This window comes from Podarcis bocagei (assembly GCF_964188305.1).
Source record: "Podarcis bocagei genome assembly, chromosome: 15".
In the NCBI taxonomy this organism is placed as follows: domain Eukaryota; kingdom Metazoa; phylum Chordata; class Lepidosauria; order Squamata; family Lacertidae; genus Podarcis; species Podarcis bocagei.
In genome coordinates, this window is record NC_138141.1 from 27,766,853 (window position 1) to 27,782,726 (window position 15,874).

The 15,874-nt window shown below is 44.1% G+C and overlaps 1 protein-coding gene and 2 long non-coding RNA genes across 10 annotated transcripts in view; 2 read left to right on the forward strand and 1 right to left on the reverse strand.

The window, feature by feature from the left end:
• NTM (neurotrimin) overlaps positions 1-15,874 on the reverse strand; it is an 825,333-nt gene that overhangs the window by 589,083 nt on the left and 220,376 nt on the right. The gene's annotated exons all lie outside the window — the stretch shown is intronic.
• Positions 1-15,874, forward strand: part of LOC308574727 — a 284,187-nt gene that overhangs the window by 37,126 nt on the left and 231,187 nt on the right. The window lies entirely within an intron of this gene.
• LOC308574035 lies at positions 956-3,455 on the forward strand. The gene is made up of 3 exons (XR_014002316.1): positions 956-994; positions 2,201-2,492; positions 3,106-3,455. It is a non-coding gene; the product is annotated as an uncharacterized lncRNA (long non-coding RNA).

Here is a 15,874-nt window from a genome sequence, read left to right on the forward strand (position 1 = left end):
CCGTGTTCTGTTATTATAATTAATAACCTGTCCTTCACTGTAAGGGCCAGATGCACCAACTCCAAGGGGCTGAGCATTTTTAACCCCCCACCCAATGTGGAGGAGGCTGAGCGCGGAGCTCAGCATGGCTTGAGTGGCTAGTTCCTCCTCACCCTTGCCAAGCACAAGAGAGGAAGAACTGCAGGCCACTGTGTTCAGCTTTGTTCCCTGGCTCCTCCTGAAGTGTAACTCAAGGTCACACGTGCAACCCCTTCCCCTCAATCTTCAGTGCTTGTTGGCATCTCTGGTAAGGGTTGTCAATGGCCAAGATTACTATGCTCTGGCTCCACGGTCAGAGGAAGCAATGCTTCTGAAAACCAATTGCTGGAAGCCAGAGGTGGGGAAGGTCCTCTAGCGCTCAAATCTTGCTTGTGGGTTTTGCACTGGAGTGTCTGGTAGGCCATTGTGAGAACATGATGCTGGACTAGATGGGCCACTGGCCTGATCCTTCAGAGTTGTTCTAAGGTCCCAGGGTGGGTTACAACATTAAAACACAAAATTAGGAACAGTTTAAAGGAACTTACAACTCTTAGAGTGATGCAGATAATTTCTATTTTGGCCACTCACTTTGGGGGCAAACTTAAACTTTCCTGAAAAAATTAAGCTCTCCTGAAAAATCATGGCAGAAAGAAATTTCTCTGAATTTTTTTTGGAGAGGGTTACCTTATTTAATCTCATGAGATGGCCAAAGTTTTTTTCTGCCCTCGTACCTCCTTGCTATTTTAACTTGTAAATAAAAATCACATTCATTGTAGCACAGATCTCTCTGTACTTTCCTGTCACCCACACTTCTTGGAACACCCCTGAGGGTGCTGCAGTGTCATGTCACACTGTACCCAAGGCATTATGGGAACTGTGGGTGGCAGGAAGTAGGGTATGCCTCCCTCTCACAACTTCCTGCTAGCCAGACTTCACGGTGAGAGCCAGGAATGGAAGCATCAATCTCCTCAGAAAAGTAAGTATCAACCCCCGTCTGAAAAGTTTCCGAGATGCTTCTGCCCCACCACCAGGAAAGTGGCAGAAAATTGGTTTCTGTTTTCAAAAGGGGAGAATATTTGTGGGAAAGTGGAGGAACTACAACTACAACTCTTATTCCTCTTAGGCCACCTTCGCACCATATATTTAAAGCACGATGATACCACTTTGAACAGTCAAAGTTTCTCCCAAAGAATTCTGGGAGCCAAGAGACCCCTATTCCCCTCCCAGACCTACAATTCCCAGAATTCCCTGGGAACCCACCAGAGTTTCCCTCATCAAGGATGGAGAGAGGGAGAGAACAGGAGCTCGCAAGCTCACTGAGTTCCCTTCCATTTAGAACATGTCATGCTGTGTTCTGCTTTATGAGCCCCTTTTCCCATTGCTACTCTATGCATAAGGGAAACTCACAGGGGTGGGGGGAGAAAGGGTGTAGAGGAAGGAGGTTGTATTAGTAAGTCCTCTTGGCAGCTCTTTTCAAGAGGAGTTATTAGAATTTATTTTCAATTATACACTAGAATAAGCCGTCTGCAGTATAGTTAACTTTCAATTTCAACCAATTTTCGACGCAATCATAGATGCCTCAGTGATTAAGAATCTATGTTGCAAAACAATTCCCACTTTGCAACACAATGCAATCAAACAGATCTACAACACATAACCCATTATCCAATACTTTTGCAGCTCACTGGCGAAGTGAAATAGGATTTGCCAAGCATCCACTTTTATACCCAGAGAGCTCCCAGCCTCATTTGCAAACAGATCTGCAAACTCAAAAACAGCACACAAGAGGGGTGGTGGGTTTTTTTTTGTTTTTTTTTTGCTTTTTTGCTTTTGGTCTCGCTGTTTCTTTGCAAAGCCACAAATCTGATCACACATATAAAAGGCCACTTTTGTTACACTTGACTTTGAATGGTTCTGTTCTGTATCTTGCCCATCAGCCTCCTTCCCTCACACTGCCACCCCCCGTAGCAGATATGGCATGGGATTTAAATCAGTCTCAGGAACATAGGACAGCAACTCATTTAGATGCATAGAATATTTCAGGTTTATTAGTCTGAAAACCTGTACAAAAAATAATAATAATCTACTCACTTATCCAAATTAAGGAACTGCAGTACGGAATGAAGAATTCAGCCACCCTAGCATACCATCCAGTTAAACACTTTGTGGGTCTCATTTACAGATGACAGGGTTTGCGATCCACCCTGCAGCTCCTGCCTACCTCAGCCCCAAAAGGGATTCCAGACAACCAGGGATCACATAATGAAGCAGCCATTGTTCCCATAGCCAAGCAGGCTTGACTACATGATGCAGAGGGAACCTGAGTGAAAGTCTTATTGGTGATGCCAACCAATCAGGGACAAATGAAGGATGACATTATGCCTACCAGATTTCACTACGTGATGAAATAGCTACAACTATGTGAAGGAGCAAGTCAAAGGTACAGAAACCAACACAGCAAGCTGCCTTATACGGTCAGAGCCTTCATCCATATACCTATTTACTGACTTTTTATTATATTTTTATACCACCTTTTCCTCGCAGGAGCTCAAGGTGCCATTCATGGTTCTTCTTCCTCTCTGTTTTATCCTCAGAACAATCCTGTGAGGTAGGCTAGGCTGAGGGTGAGTGGCCTGAGGTCACCCAGTGGGCTTTGTGGCTGAGTGAGGATGGTCTCCCAGATCTTAAGGCAAGACTCTAACCACTACACAACATTGTCTGCACTGACTGGTAGCAGTTCTACAGAACTCCAGGTCTTTCTCAGCCCTACCTGGAGATGACAGTGATTGCAAATGGGATATTTTGTGTGCAAAGCACATGCTGTACAATTCTCTTCCTTATAGACCAGCATACCCCCCCCCCAAAAAAAACACACCTGACAATAAGCTCCTCCTCCTCCTTTTTTGGACAGCCTCAGTCACTTTCACAAAGAACAGTGAGTAGTTTGGACTCAATGTATGCAATTCGTGGAGCCCACTGCATTGGCATTAAGAATAGTTCCACATTATCCGCAACATGCATGCAGTTACAGAACTGGTGATACCGAAAGCAGATAAAGGCACACTTTTGTTTTCATTTTCATTTCAGGGGTCTCCATTTCCAGAAATGGTCAAGTACAATGCACAGAGAAGGCAAGTGCAACCTGTCATCCCAGCCCTTGCATGGCGAAACCTGCCTTGTGCCTCTCCTATTCCCCTAGTAAGACCTTTCGCAGCCACGTAGCCTTTCCTTTCAAACACAACGAGATGCCGGGGAAGAAATGAAGCTGCCTTTATGCACTGCTAGATGGAGCAAACAGAATGCAAATCATGCCTCTGTATTGCAAGCACGCTGTGGCCACTCCACAGGGGCAGCGCCTCAGAATGCAAGCCACTTCCTCTCTTGGGCTCCTGTTGGCAAGAGCAATTTTAAACAGATAAATATGATTTAAGGCGTCAGAGACTCTCGTCACAATTCCCCAACGAGAAGAGAAAGCAATTATTCATGTGCCTTCTGGATGCCTGGGTGTGCATCTTCGATTCAGTGCGCGCGCGCGCACACACACACACACACACACACACACACACATATATATATATATATATATATATATATATATATATATATATATACCCAACAATATTACCCAGGATTTTGTCAGGGCTATCTGCTAGAAGAGAAGCTCTCTCCTCTCCTCCTGCCCACCTGAGAGGCTGCAGTCAATGCCATCAGGATGGTTTTAGGGAGAGTCAGTAGGTTCTCCAATTGGCATAGGCTTTCATATACTTCTTTCCATATCACCTCCCCAGAAGGGCTGACCTGTGTCCTCCCACTGTTGTTGGACTCAAGTTCCCATTAGCCCTGGCCAGCATGGCCAACGGACAGGGATGATTTTTTTAAATAAAAGCAAGGGAGTAATGAGTATTATGTGTGCAATAGTGTGTAACATGTATAGAATCTTTTGAGGAGTTGGAGATGGCATTTATAAGTGGTCCATGTTTCACAAGCATATATGCACAGTCACTTACGGACTCATTGTTAAAACCATGTCTATGGAAGACAATCTTACTCAGCTATGAGTGATTGCCAAAGAAGAAGAGAAAGAAGAAGAAGAAGGACATGTATGCATGTGTTCAATGACGGTAGTGTGTCATAAAACCTTTTTGAAAATCCTATCATGATCCTATCGTGAAAAGTCCATCTATGCTTTTGTGGTTACTCCTGCTCATGTGTTAAACATGGGAAGGTAAAAATGTATTGAGGAAGAAATGGGGGCATGCTTCTAGCTCCACCTCTAGTATCAATCAATCAATAGACTTGATTTGCGTAGCCGACAAGCCATAGCATCAAAGGACAAACACATATAAATATAACCTCGGAGGGATGGTCAGGACAGGGAGAAAGATAATAATAACCAGATGCAGATAAATTAATAATCTCAGTACTTAAAACTTGGCAGAGGTAATAAAATAATAATAATAAAGCATAATGATAATAATAATAAGAAGATCCTAGGTGAGGAATCCGGGTGACGACACTGATGTCATTCAGATAGCAGCTCTCAGTCTCATTGCTCTCTCAATAAATTTGGCAACCTTCTCTGTTGTTTTACCTCTAGTATTACATCTATTGTTGTTGTTTTCATTCATAGAATTGTAGGGTTGTAAAGTTAGGAGGAGCCCCAAGAGTCCAGTCCAACCCTCTGCAATGCAGAAATCACAACTAAAGATTCCTGACAGATGGCCATTCAACTTCTGTTTGAAAACCTCCAATGAAGAAAACTCACGACCTTCTGAAGTAGTCCATTCCACTACTGAAGAGTTCTTCCCACCAGAAAGTTATTCCTGTCAGGGTGCTGTCAGCAGCTCCCGGGTGGTTGCCCGGGAAAGTATAAAGACAAGGAAAAGTTTCTTTACAGAGAGAGGCTATAGAACCCAGTATATGTCCCAAGTAAATCTCCACCTTCTCTCGCACCTCCTCATTTGTCATCAGCATCTCTACGGGTGCTTCTACATGCCCTCTGTCTTTGAGCTCTTTGCTCTCCTACCTTTAAGGCTCACCGGATTCTGGGAGATGGTGGGTCTGGAATGCTTTCTAGTGACAATGTTAAAGCCAGCTGCTGCTTTGGCTCTGCCTGCTCCTCTCCCATTATTTCCCAACTTTTCCCCTCATCTGCCTCTGAGCTGTGATCTCCTGTAAATCACTGTTGTAAATCTATACTGTCTTCCCCCTCCTCCCTGGAAGGGTCAGGATAGGGATGAGGTCTCCACCACTCCTCCTTCTCTTCCCAACCCCTGACATCTAATATTTAGTTTATTTTCTTGTAATTTGAATCGATTGCTTTGGGTCCTGCTCCAGAGCAGCAGACAGCAAGCTTTTTCCATCTTCCACATGACAGTCCTTTAGATATTCAAAGATGGCTACAATGCCACCTCTCAGAAATGCAATGCTGGGGGCAGGACTTAAACCACTGCTCCACTCCTTTCTGCACAGTTTTGCCCTAAGGAGGAGTAACATGTGATCAAGGAAGATACATGCCTTGTACATGTGATGACACAAGGTGGCATACTAACAGATTCAACTATGAACATTACACATATCCCTAGAATTTTCTGTCTTTGGCAGTCTCAAAACTAAGATGTGGGGTGTTTAAAATCTGCACTCCTTTAAATATCATAGGAACATAAGAGCCCTGCTGGATCAGACAAAAGACCCATATAGTCCAATAACTTATTATTACAGTGGCCAGTGGTGGACCTACATTTTTGGGACCCTGGAGCTTTAATTGTCATGGGGGCTCCTTTGCAACCAGCAATGAGGTCTGGGTATATTCTGTTATATTCTTTAGTAAGGATGATCCATGATAGATCATCACACCTTTACAACATCTGTGCTACTGACTCTCCAAATTCGGGGTTGTTGAAATATATACAACAACAAAATAATCAATTTGAGTTGAGTGACTCAAATTGGGTCTACCAGACCCACCAAAATTAAGCAATGTAAACCAAAGACTCAGGAATTGGGGGCCCTGAAGTTTAAGCTTCATTAGTTTCATTGGCCCCTGACCGTGGCCAATCAGATGTCCATGGGAAACCCACAAATGGAACCTGAACGCTACAGAACTCTCCCGACTTTGGGTTCCTACCAACTGGTATTCAGGGGCATACTGCCTCCAACATTGGAGGTAGAACATAGCCATCATGGTAAGTTACAGAGATAGCATTGATGTTTAAGGGGTCTCAAGATAGTTTGCATTCTGAAGAAGAGCCCTGCTTCATCAGACCAGTGGCCCATCTAGTCCAGCATCCTGTTCTCACAGTGGTCAACCAAATGCCGATGGGAAGCCTACAAAGAGGGCCTGAGCACAACAGCACTCTTCTCGCGTCCAAATCCCAACAACCAGTACTCAGAGGCATACTGACTACATTCTTGGATACGCAAATAGGAAATGGAGAGCCTAAGACCCTGGGGAAGGCAGTACCCCAATTTGACCAGGTTCAAACCAGCAGGAGCATAAAACAGGCAATGCAATGGGAACGTTCAAGGCTGAAAGTTGAGCTACGTAGCTTCCTTGGGACAAAGTCACTGTAGTGAGCAACAGGTTTTCAACCCAACCAAAAGATTTGTTTTTGAACAAAAAGCATTTGGTTCCACAGGCTCCTGGCTCTTTGTCAATTTCCAAAGTGAAAGAAAATGCAGAGGAAAATATAGCCTACACATCTAAGACTTAGATTTTTAAAGGCAGATAAAGAGCTTGGGCACAATATAATGAAAGAGGATTGCCTGGGGTCATAAAGCATGTCAGAAAATCTGACCTCTATTTATATATAACTCTGTATATTGGTTTTCCAGTAAGGATTCAGCTTGCGTTGCCCTTGCTTAGAGCCCTTTCCTGAAAGAGAAGGGAAGTCTAAGGCTTAGAAGCTGAACATAGGCTGCAATTGTGGGCGATCTCTGCTATCCCTAGGAAACTCTCTGGCGTCCCAAAGTAGTATGTTGCTACCCAATGGCGTAGCGTGGGGGGTGCAGGGGGGGCCGGCCGCACTGGGCGCAACATCAGAGGGTTAGGGTTAGGGGGCGCAAATCCACGGGTTAGGGGGCGCAAATTACCGTATTTTTTGCACCATAACACTCACTTTTTTCCTCCTAAAAAGTAAGGGGAAATGTCTGTGCGTGTTATGGAGGGAATGCATACGGATTTTCCTCCTCTAAAAACTACATGCGTGTTATGGTCGGGTGCGTGTTATAGAGCAAAAAATACGGCACTTGCCTTGCCCCGGGCGCAAATTACTTGCCTTGCCCCGGGTGCTGACAACCCACGCTACGCCACTGTTGCTACCCCACTGTCTCTATTTACTTCTGTATCTTGGCAACCTACAAGGGAGATGTTGACCTAAACTAGGACTGGATCTCACATTGGTTGGTTGCACTACTCTTGATAGCCACATTTAACAGTAGCAGCAACAACAACAGGCTGGATTCAACTAATTGGTCCTACTAGTGAAAGACTGCACAAGGACTTCTGCTTGTGCAAGGTGTTCCCACCTCTTCCTCCTCCCCCTCCCCGCCCACATATATCCCAAATTGTCTCAGTAGCTTGTGGAACCCCCAGAGCAGCAGGCAGGGAGAGGAGAGGGGAGATAATTCCATCAGGCAAGCAGACATTTAAACTACAGTTCAAGGGAAGAATCAAACCAGAGGAGAGTTTACGTCCCACTTTCTAGCAGGCGACACCAGGGTGAGGGCAATAAGTGGTACAGTGGTACCTCAGGTTAGAGACGTTTCAGGTTACAGACTCCACTAACCTAGAAATAGTACCTCTGGTTAAGAACTTTGCTTCAGGATGAGAACAGAAATCGTGGGGGGAGGTGGCAGCGGGAAGCCCCATTAGCTAAAGTGGTACCTCAGGTTAAGAACAGTTTCAGGTTAAGAATGGACCTCTGGAATGAATTAAGTTCTTAACCCAAGGTACCACTGTACTTCCTCCCTCTGCTTCCTGGTTTCAGGATAGCACAAGCAGAGCAGAAGCAAAAGCAGGAAATGCTCAGAGCAGGAAGGAACTTCAATGAAGAGAAAATTAGTACCCCTTAGGTGCGATTGCTGTGGACAGGTTCACAGAAATAGGTGACAGTAGAGAAAGGTAAATGAGTGGAGGAAACAAGGTGTTGGGAATCCTTCAGCTCAAGGCAAAAAAAATTATTAAAGAACCTTCAGTTCAGATCTCAATAGAACCAATTTTAAGACGAAAACTCACCTCTGCTGTATTGATCTTGCTAAGATTCTACTCTCTTTAATAAATCTCCTTCTAAAATGTCTTCTGCCCCAGACTGATGGAGCATTTCTGCTCTCGTCTGGTGTCTGGCGACCAGCACAAGGAATGCTGGAATGAAACTGGGGCAAATGAGCCAGTCCTATGCAGTCAATGCTTTTGTTCAACAAGAGAGGTTAACGTTCTCAGAGTCCCCCTCATTAATCTGGTCTCATCTCAGCAACGCACACTTTAAAGCCAAAATAGTAGCCTATTAACCCATCATGAAATCTCAGCTCAATTTTTCATGAGACCCTTTGGTCCTGCAACTTGTTCAAATTCCTTCATCTGAAATAGCTTCTGATCTATTCATTGACTTGCAAGGCGCAACATGCAGACTGTCTTCCAAGGCCTAGGGTTAGTTGGGTTGGCTAAGAAAGGCATTTTTTTTTTAAAGCAATATGGTCCTCACCATAAAGTATTGCTCAGCCCATGCTACCTTTGTTCTGAAGCTTCTTAGAGCTCAAAAAGTTTGGGTGTGGCTTATCTGTCTAGCACTTCTAGGAGAAAGTTTCTATTTTCAGTTAATCACACAGATTCAAAAGCAACCATGTGCAGCAACCCAGCATTGTATACTTTTAGTTATCTGTATCGATGCAACACTTCAAAAAAAGCAATCTTGAAGCCTTGCAGTTGGCTACAGCTTGATAGTGTGTGGTATTTTATCATTGCATGGGAACTGCAGGACACTGCATAAGAAGAGTCTCAAACCATGAATGAACTATTTTAAAATGAACTTTTACAATGTGTGTGTGTGTGTGTCTTCTCAATGGAAACCTGTGCACTTTTAATGTGCACAAGTGAGCAGAAGGAAGTAAAAGCTATAGCCCAGTGCGCAGGTGTTGATTCCAAATTTGTGAATGTTCTGGTTAATACAGGGAGTTGGGGATCATCCAGACTTCCTTTTGTGCTATGTTTCTAGGCACAAGTCCATGCTTTAAAGCAGCAATTCTCCCACAACCCCCCCCCCGCTCTCTACTGCTGAATCAGAACAAACGGCAATTCGCTGAAAAACCGAATTGCTGTTTGTTTGACTTAGCATTAAAGAGCAAGTTTTTATGGAGAAAGTGCTACTTTAAAGCGTGGACTTTTGCCTAGAAAGTGTGGGGCAAAAGGTAAGTGTGGATGTGAGCCCTTAGGGAAGTGGGACCCAAGGCTGAGCTCAATAAAGGATCAGCATCAGAGAAGTCCACCCTCTTCTTCATCAGCTCTATTCAGATACCTGAAGGACTGCCAAATAGAAGAGACGAAATGTTCTCTGCTGCTCCCAGGAAGGCAGGACCAGATGTGCTGGGATTATGTTACTCGAGGGCAAATCTTGATTGACTATTAGGAGAAACAACTTGATGGTAAACAACTGGACGTTCTTTGGGTGGGCGTCCTCAAGCACAGACTAGATAACAGTCTTTAGCTGTCGTTCCTGCATTGCAGGAGGTTGCATTGCAGGATTGCCAACTCTGCAATCCTGTGATTCTATGATCTGTTCAGGAGGCTCTAGCTCTGCAGTTCCTCCATTGAGCAAAACATTCTACAAGGCTTCCAACTATTTGATTTCATAGTTTGAATGCCCCCACCCCTCTTACTGTAGAAAACTAGAAGATCAGAAATAAGACCAAACTGAAACAATGCTTTCCCCCGACATACTACTTAACAGCTGTGACTCCACAGGTGGTTTTGACATCATCATGGCTCCCTCCACTCTGATGTGGTACCAGCCGGGAGAATAGCATCTTACGCCTTTTTCTGACTAAGTAGATCAACCCTACAAAGTCTCTCCCAGTTGACATCACCTAGACACTTGTTTCCCTTAAGCTGAAGAGGGTGGATGTATCACTGGGGATCATTCCATTCAATGTTAGCAAATAATTTCAAACGAATCAGATTTCTTTTTAGGCTTGGGTTGGGGGTGAAAGAGTAGCTGAAAGACACCTGGAAGTGACAAGGCGGTTGTGCTACAAGATAATTAGAGATTATTATAATCGAGATTTCATTGCCACATCAAGCGCTGTCTTTTAGCATTAATTAATCTCCGCTCTCAGCTTCGGAGAACTCTGGGGCTCTCTCCCGCTGTAGGACAGCAGCTTGTCAACACACCGAACATTCACATCTCATTATCTTATCAGAAGGGAAAGCGGGAATTAGGAAAGCACAAACAGATGACTTGAGTTTTCAAAGATGCATTGATGGGAAGAGTCATCTGTATTTTCAGAGAGTGATTTGCAAACTTGAGCAAGCAGACATGTGGCTGGTGAAGTGAGGAACAAGATGTTTCTCTTTTTCCCCACAGCACTTCCTCTGGGCAATTAGCTTGTAAAGATGTTTTGCACAAAACTCTCTGGGTGACCTTGGGCCAGCAATACTCTCTCAGCATAACCTGCTTTGCAGGGCTGTTGTGAGGACAAAATGGGGAAGGGAAAAACTGTGTGTGCCGCCTTAAACTCCTTGGAGGAAACAGTGGGATGCAAATGTAATATTTTGTTTATTTATTGTTGTATTTATAGCCCACCATTTTTCCAAGGAGCTCAAGATGGCGGCGTACACACCCCTCTCCAATTTTATCCTCACAACAGCCCTGTGAGGTAGGTTATGCTGGGGGAATGTGACTGGGCCATGGTCCCTCAGTGAGCTCTAGGCTGAATGGGGATTTGAACCTGGGTCTTCCAGGTTCTAGTCTGACACTCTAACCACTACACCGCATTGGCCCTCACAAAAAAAGATAACCTCCTCAACCTTTCCAAGGACCAAACTGGTAATGCATAACAGTCTCCTAAGCTTTTTGTGAATGAAAAACACCCCTAGGAGACTGAGAACAGGAATAAATTCCTCCATCTATTTCTTGTCTGTGGCACTTTTGTATGGGACAGAAGGACTGTGGCTCAGTGGTAAAGCATCTGTTTTACATGATAAAGGTCCCAGGTGCAAGCAAGAGCATCTCAAGCTAAGGATGGGAGAGATCCACCCTGAAATCCTGAACAGCAGCTGCAAATCGGTGTAGACAACACAGAGCAAGATGGACCAGTGGCCTGACTCAGTTAACGACAGCTTCCTGTGTCTTCATCCACATGCATATTCTCAATAATTTCTGCATTGATGTTTGTTTTTTAACAAAACCATATGGAAATGTGCATAACAATGCACAATTAAATGTGCGTTTTTAAACGGATTTCATCTAAAAAATATGTTTTTCTAAAAAAAATAAATTTCCAAAATATGCACATCCAAATTTATTTATATTTTACAGTTATTTATATCCTGCCTTCCAGAATGACCATCTTTCCAAAGCAGCTTATGAGAAACTTCAGGCTGTATCAAACACAACTCATACTCAGAGTAGACCCATTAAGAACATAAGAGCCTGCTGGATCAGGCCAATGGACCATTTTCTTCTCACTGTGGCCAACCAGATGTCTGTGGGAAACCCACAAGCACAACTCAAACACAAGAATGCTCTCCTCTCCTGCAGTTTCCAGCAGCTGCCTCTGACTGTGGAGGCAGAGCATAGACATCAAAGCTTAGTAGCTTTCTCCTCCATTAATATGCCCATCCTCTTTTAAGGCCACCCAAGCTTGTGGTCCTTGCTGCCTCCTATGGAAGCGAGTTTAAATATGCACTGGGAATGAATTTCTTTTATCTGTCCTGAATCTTCCCAAAATTCAATTTCATTAGATGTCCATGTTTGAACGTTATGAGAGAAGTGGGGTGAGAATCTTCACTCCCTTTCTCTAATGTCATGCATCATTTTATAAACTTCCATTATATCACCTTTCATCCACATTTTCGCTAATCTAAAAAGCCGCAAATGCTTCCCTCTTAGGGGAGTTGTTCCATCACCTTGAACCTTTCTGGACTTTCTGGACTTTTCCCAACTCTACAATATTCTTTTCGAGTTGAGACAACCAGAATACTGAAATCAATAAACATGGTGAACTTGGGTGGCCCATTAATTGCAGTGGGTCTCATCTGAGTAGAATGTTGTTGAAGACTACCAATTAAAACCACATATTTTTTTTTTAAAAAACCACAATTAATAATATTAACATAGTCAAAGCCATCATAATCCTTCCCCCAAGGCAGCTGATTGTGGAATAGCCTTGTGTTTGGGAGGGATAGGTCTCTATGGAGTAGCATCCACGCACCCTTTTCTCCTGAAATCCTTCCCACAATTTAAACACGTGCAAACAGAAGCTTAGAAGCATGTATTCCTATATAAAATATAGCCAGAAATGCATATTTTAAAACACATATTTTAATGCAGAGAAATGCATTTTGATGCTTTATTCAAGCCGAGACCTGTTGGAATATTTGAAGAAATGCAAATTCTGAAGGGTAGCTGCATCCTGATTTGCACCTCTGTCTGGGAGGCAAGATCAAGTGAGTTCCTTTTAGAGTTCACAAATACAAAATTCCTCAACCAACCCTACAGGTGGGGAAAGTTGACTAAACTCTGTTTTCTATACAAACTTTGCATCTGGTCATCTTTCTTGGACGGGGGAAAAATACATAGGGCCAGTAAAGATTGTTCCTGGCTGGTTCTCCATCTCCTCTGTGTGACATCCTCCATGCCTTGCTGCTGTTTCCCTGCTCACTTGCTACCCGTTATGGATTATTTTTTTCCTCCTGGAGGAAGGCTTTAATTTATTCTCTGTGCAATATCTTCACGCCACTTTTTTCTGTAACTTACACCATATATTATCCGCCGTCTTGTATCATTTAACTCTGGAAAGTGTTTGGAGATACCATTTACTTGAAAGATGCCCTACCATCAATCCTTATTCTGCAGTCCTGCCTCTTGCACTAGCTCCATTGGCAATTTTCCCAGTGGGAACATCAAGCTGGATTTGTATCATGCCTGGACAGGAAAGAGGGAAGACAGCTTTATGGGGTCCTTCTCTTGCCCCTGCTTGGAAAGAAATCTCTTGGGGGATGGGGAAGAAAAAGTAACATATGCTGGTTTATGTGCATATAGACATTACTCAGTAGCCACCAAGTCTTGCTCCTCCAAAACTGAACTTTGGGATTTGGTCAGAACCGCCTCTGCCAGCAAAACTTGGGTGAATTTGGCACCACTTTAATAAAAATGTAACCAGGTATCTTGTTGGGCTGTTAAGGCAATCTGTGCTGCCACTGTGAAATTATGGGTTTCATGCAATTCTGGTTGTATTCAGAGTACCAGTTAACATTAATGGACATTACTCACATTCATTCATTAATTACAATGGGTCTACTTTGAGTAGAACTTAGTTGGAAGCATCCCTATATTTTCTGCGTTCTTTTTGTGGCCTCCTTTTGTACTATGTCTTGTCTGTTACTTATTTGATGCTTTTATTCATTTTAATGTGAAAATCATTCTGAGTTGTTTATCATTATTTGCCACTGCTACTCATGAGCCCAGTGTTGAGGAGCCTCCAGCCCAATTAAAACCTCAAATTCAGAGTGTGCTCCTGATTCCTCTGTCATAGCAATGGTCAGAAATTTATTGAACCTGATCTAAATATGGTGCCAGATGACTGAATTGTGGGTTGTCCCACCCACCTGCTAGAGTGGCCCACACTCTAACCACTACACAACCAACCAATGGCTCCTACACTGAACGAAGGCTGAAGTCCATTGCCCTAACCCCCTCCAGCATGGTGGATCACAGGGTGCAAAAATATTGTGGGGGCCCAGGTAAGCCCTGCATCATCGATCACATAATGCAGTGCGCACACATGATTTGAATCGGAATGCCAATCAACTTTGTGGGGGCCAGGCCCCCTCAAATATTTTATTGTGGGGGCCAAAGCCCCCATAGACCCTAGGAGTTAGCTCCTACGGTGGATCAGGAGGTCAGATTGCACTATAAACCTGGTAACTCTGCCCCAGGAGCTTCTCACCACTAGCAAACGGGGGAGCATGTAGCAATTCAGTACTTTTAGGTGGAACTCCTGCGGATATGCTGGAAGCTCAAGAGGGGTCTCTGTCAAAGTCCATTGCCATCAGCCACTCAGAAAGCATTCCAAACAATTCCCTTAACAAAGGCTGCCTGTCTGCCTTGAGACTCAACTTAGAGGAGGACTTTCTAGCACAAAGACAGATCCTAATTCGAAAAAGCTAGCTGAATCTTTAGTTGCAGCTTGCCAGTACTTAGTATTTTGATTTTTATCCTGAATTTGCAGGGTGGATTAGCACTGGATCATCCCCACTTGGTTCCTGAGCCTCTTGCAGACAGTATTAGAAGTGATTTTCCATGATCACATGGCTTAGAAACTTGCCTAAGAAATTGCAACTGCTATGCCGGGGGATTTCTGATTCAGCCTCATCTCTCCAAAGAGCAGAATAACACAGCCTTAATTTTGCAGTTTCACAAACTTAATCCCTGCTAGTACATTTGACAACACACAGCAAACTTGAAATTGTACCTTTGCACTCTGCTGCATAACTCATCACATGCCATTGCTTCTGCTCGGTGACATCTTAAAGCTTTCTTTCTAAATTAGGCCAGTGAATGAAAGACAAGTTGCATCTCTAGATGACATCTTTACTCATAGAAATGTGTCTCGAAATAGCTGCAAACCAAGAGATATCCCTGTGGCGATCCAGTATATAAGCTATAATAAATAATTAGGGATGAGTCAACACTACTCACTGTTTTTCAGGAATGTCCAAAAAATGTCCCCTTCTATTTAATTATCTCTCTTCCCACTAAAAGGTGAAGGTAAAAGGGCCCCTGATCGTTGGGTCCAGTCACAGACAACTCCGGGGTTGCAGCGCTCATCTCGCTTTACTGGTCGAGGGAGCTGGCATACAGCTTCTGGGTCATGTAGCCAGCATGACTAAACTGCTTCTGGCGAACCAGAGCAGCGCACGGAAACACTGTTTACCTTCCTGCCAGAGTGGTACCTATTTATCTACTTGCAGTTTGACGTGCTTTCGAACTGCTAGGTTGGCAGGAGCAGGGACCAAGCAACAGGAGCTCACCCCATCGCAGGGATTCAAACCGCCGACCTTCTGATCAGCAAGCCCTAGGCTCAGTGGTTTAGACCACAGCGCCACCCGCGTCCCCTCTCCCCGCTACTGTGCGCAAAAAGGGTTCACCTAACCATGGTCTTCTCATGTTCTCTCTCTCCGTCCCCTTCATGTGTCCTCCATGACATCATCACCACATACCCAAGTCTGATTGGCTAATTACCATAGTGACTCAATCTTGTTCATAAGAGCCTTGCTGAATCAGGCTAAAAATCCCATCATCCAGCGTTCTGTACCCACAATCACTAACCAGATGTTTAAGTGGGGAATGAACACAATAGCCCTCTCCTGCTCATGGTCTTCAGCAGTGGTGGCTGGTCCATTAGGGCAAATGGTGCACTGCCCCACCAACCATCATCTGTTCTCAGCCAGCCCCCATCAGCTTGATCTTCGTACCTACAACCAGCTCAGGGGGTTGGCCCTGGCTTCCCGCTTTCTCCTTTGTAGTCTCAGTGTTGCCCCTTATAGAACTCAGCAGAGAGGAGGAAGAGGGTAGGGACAAAACTAGAAATAGATGACCCTGCCTGTCATTCGCTCTGACACCACCTACTGTTGGGCTCC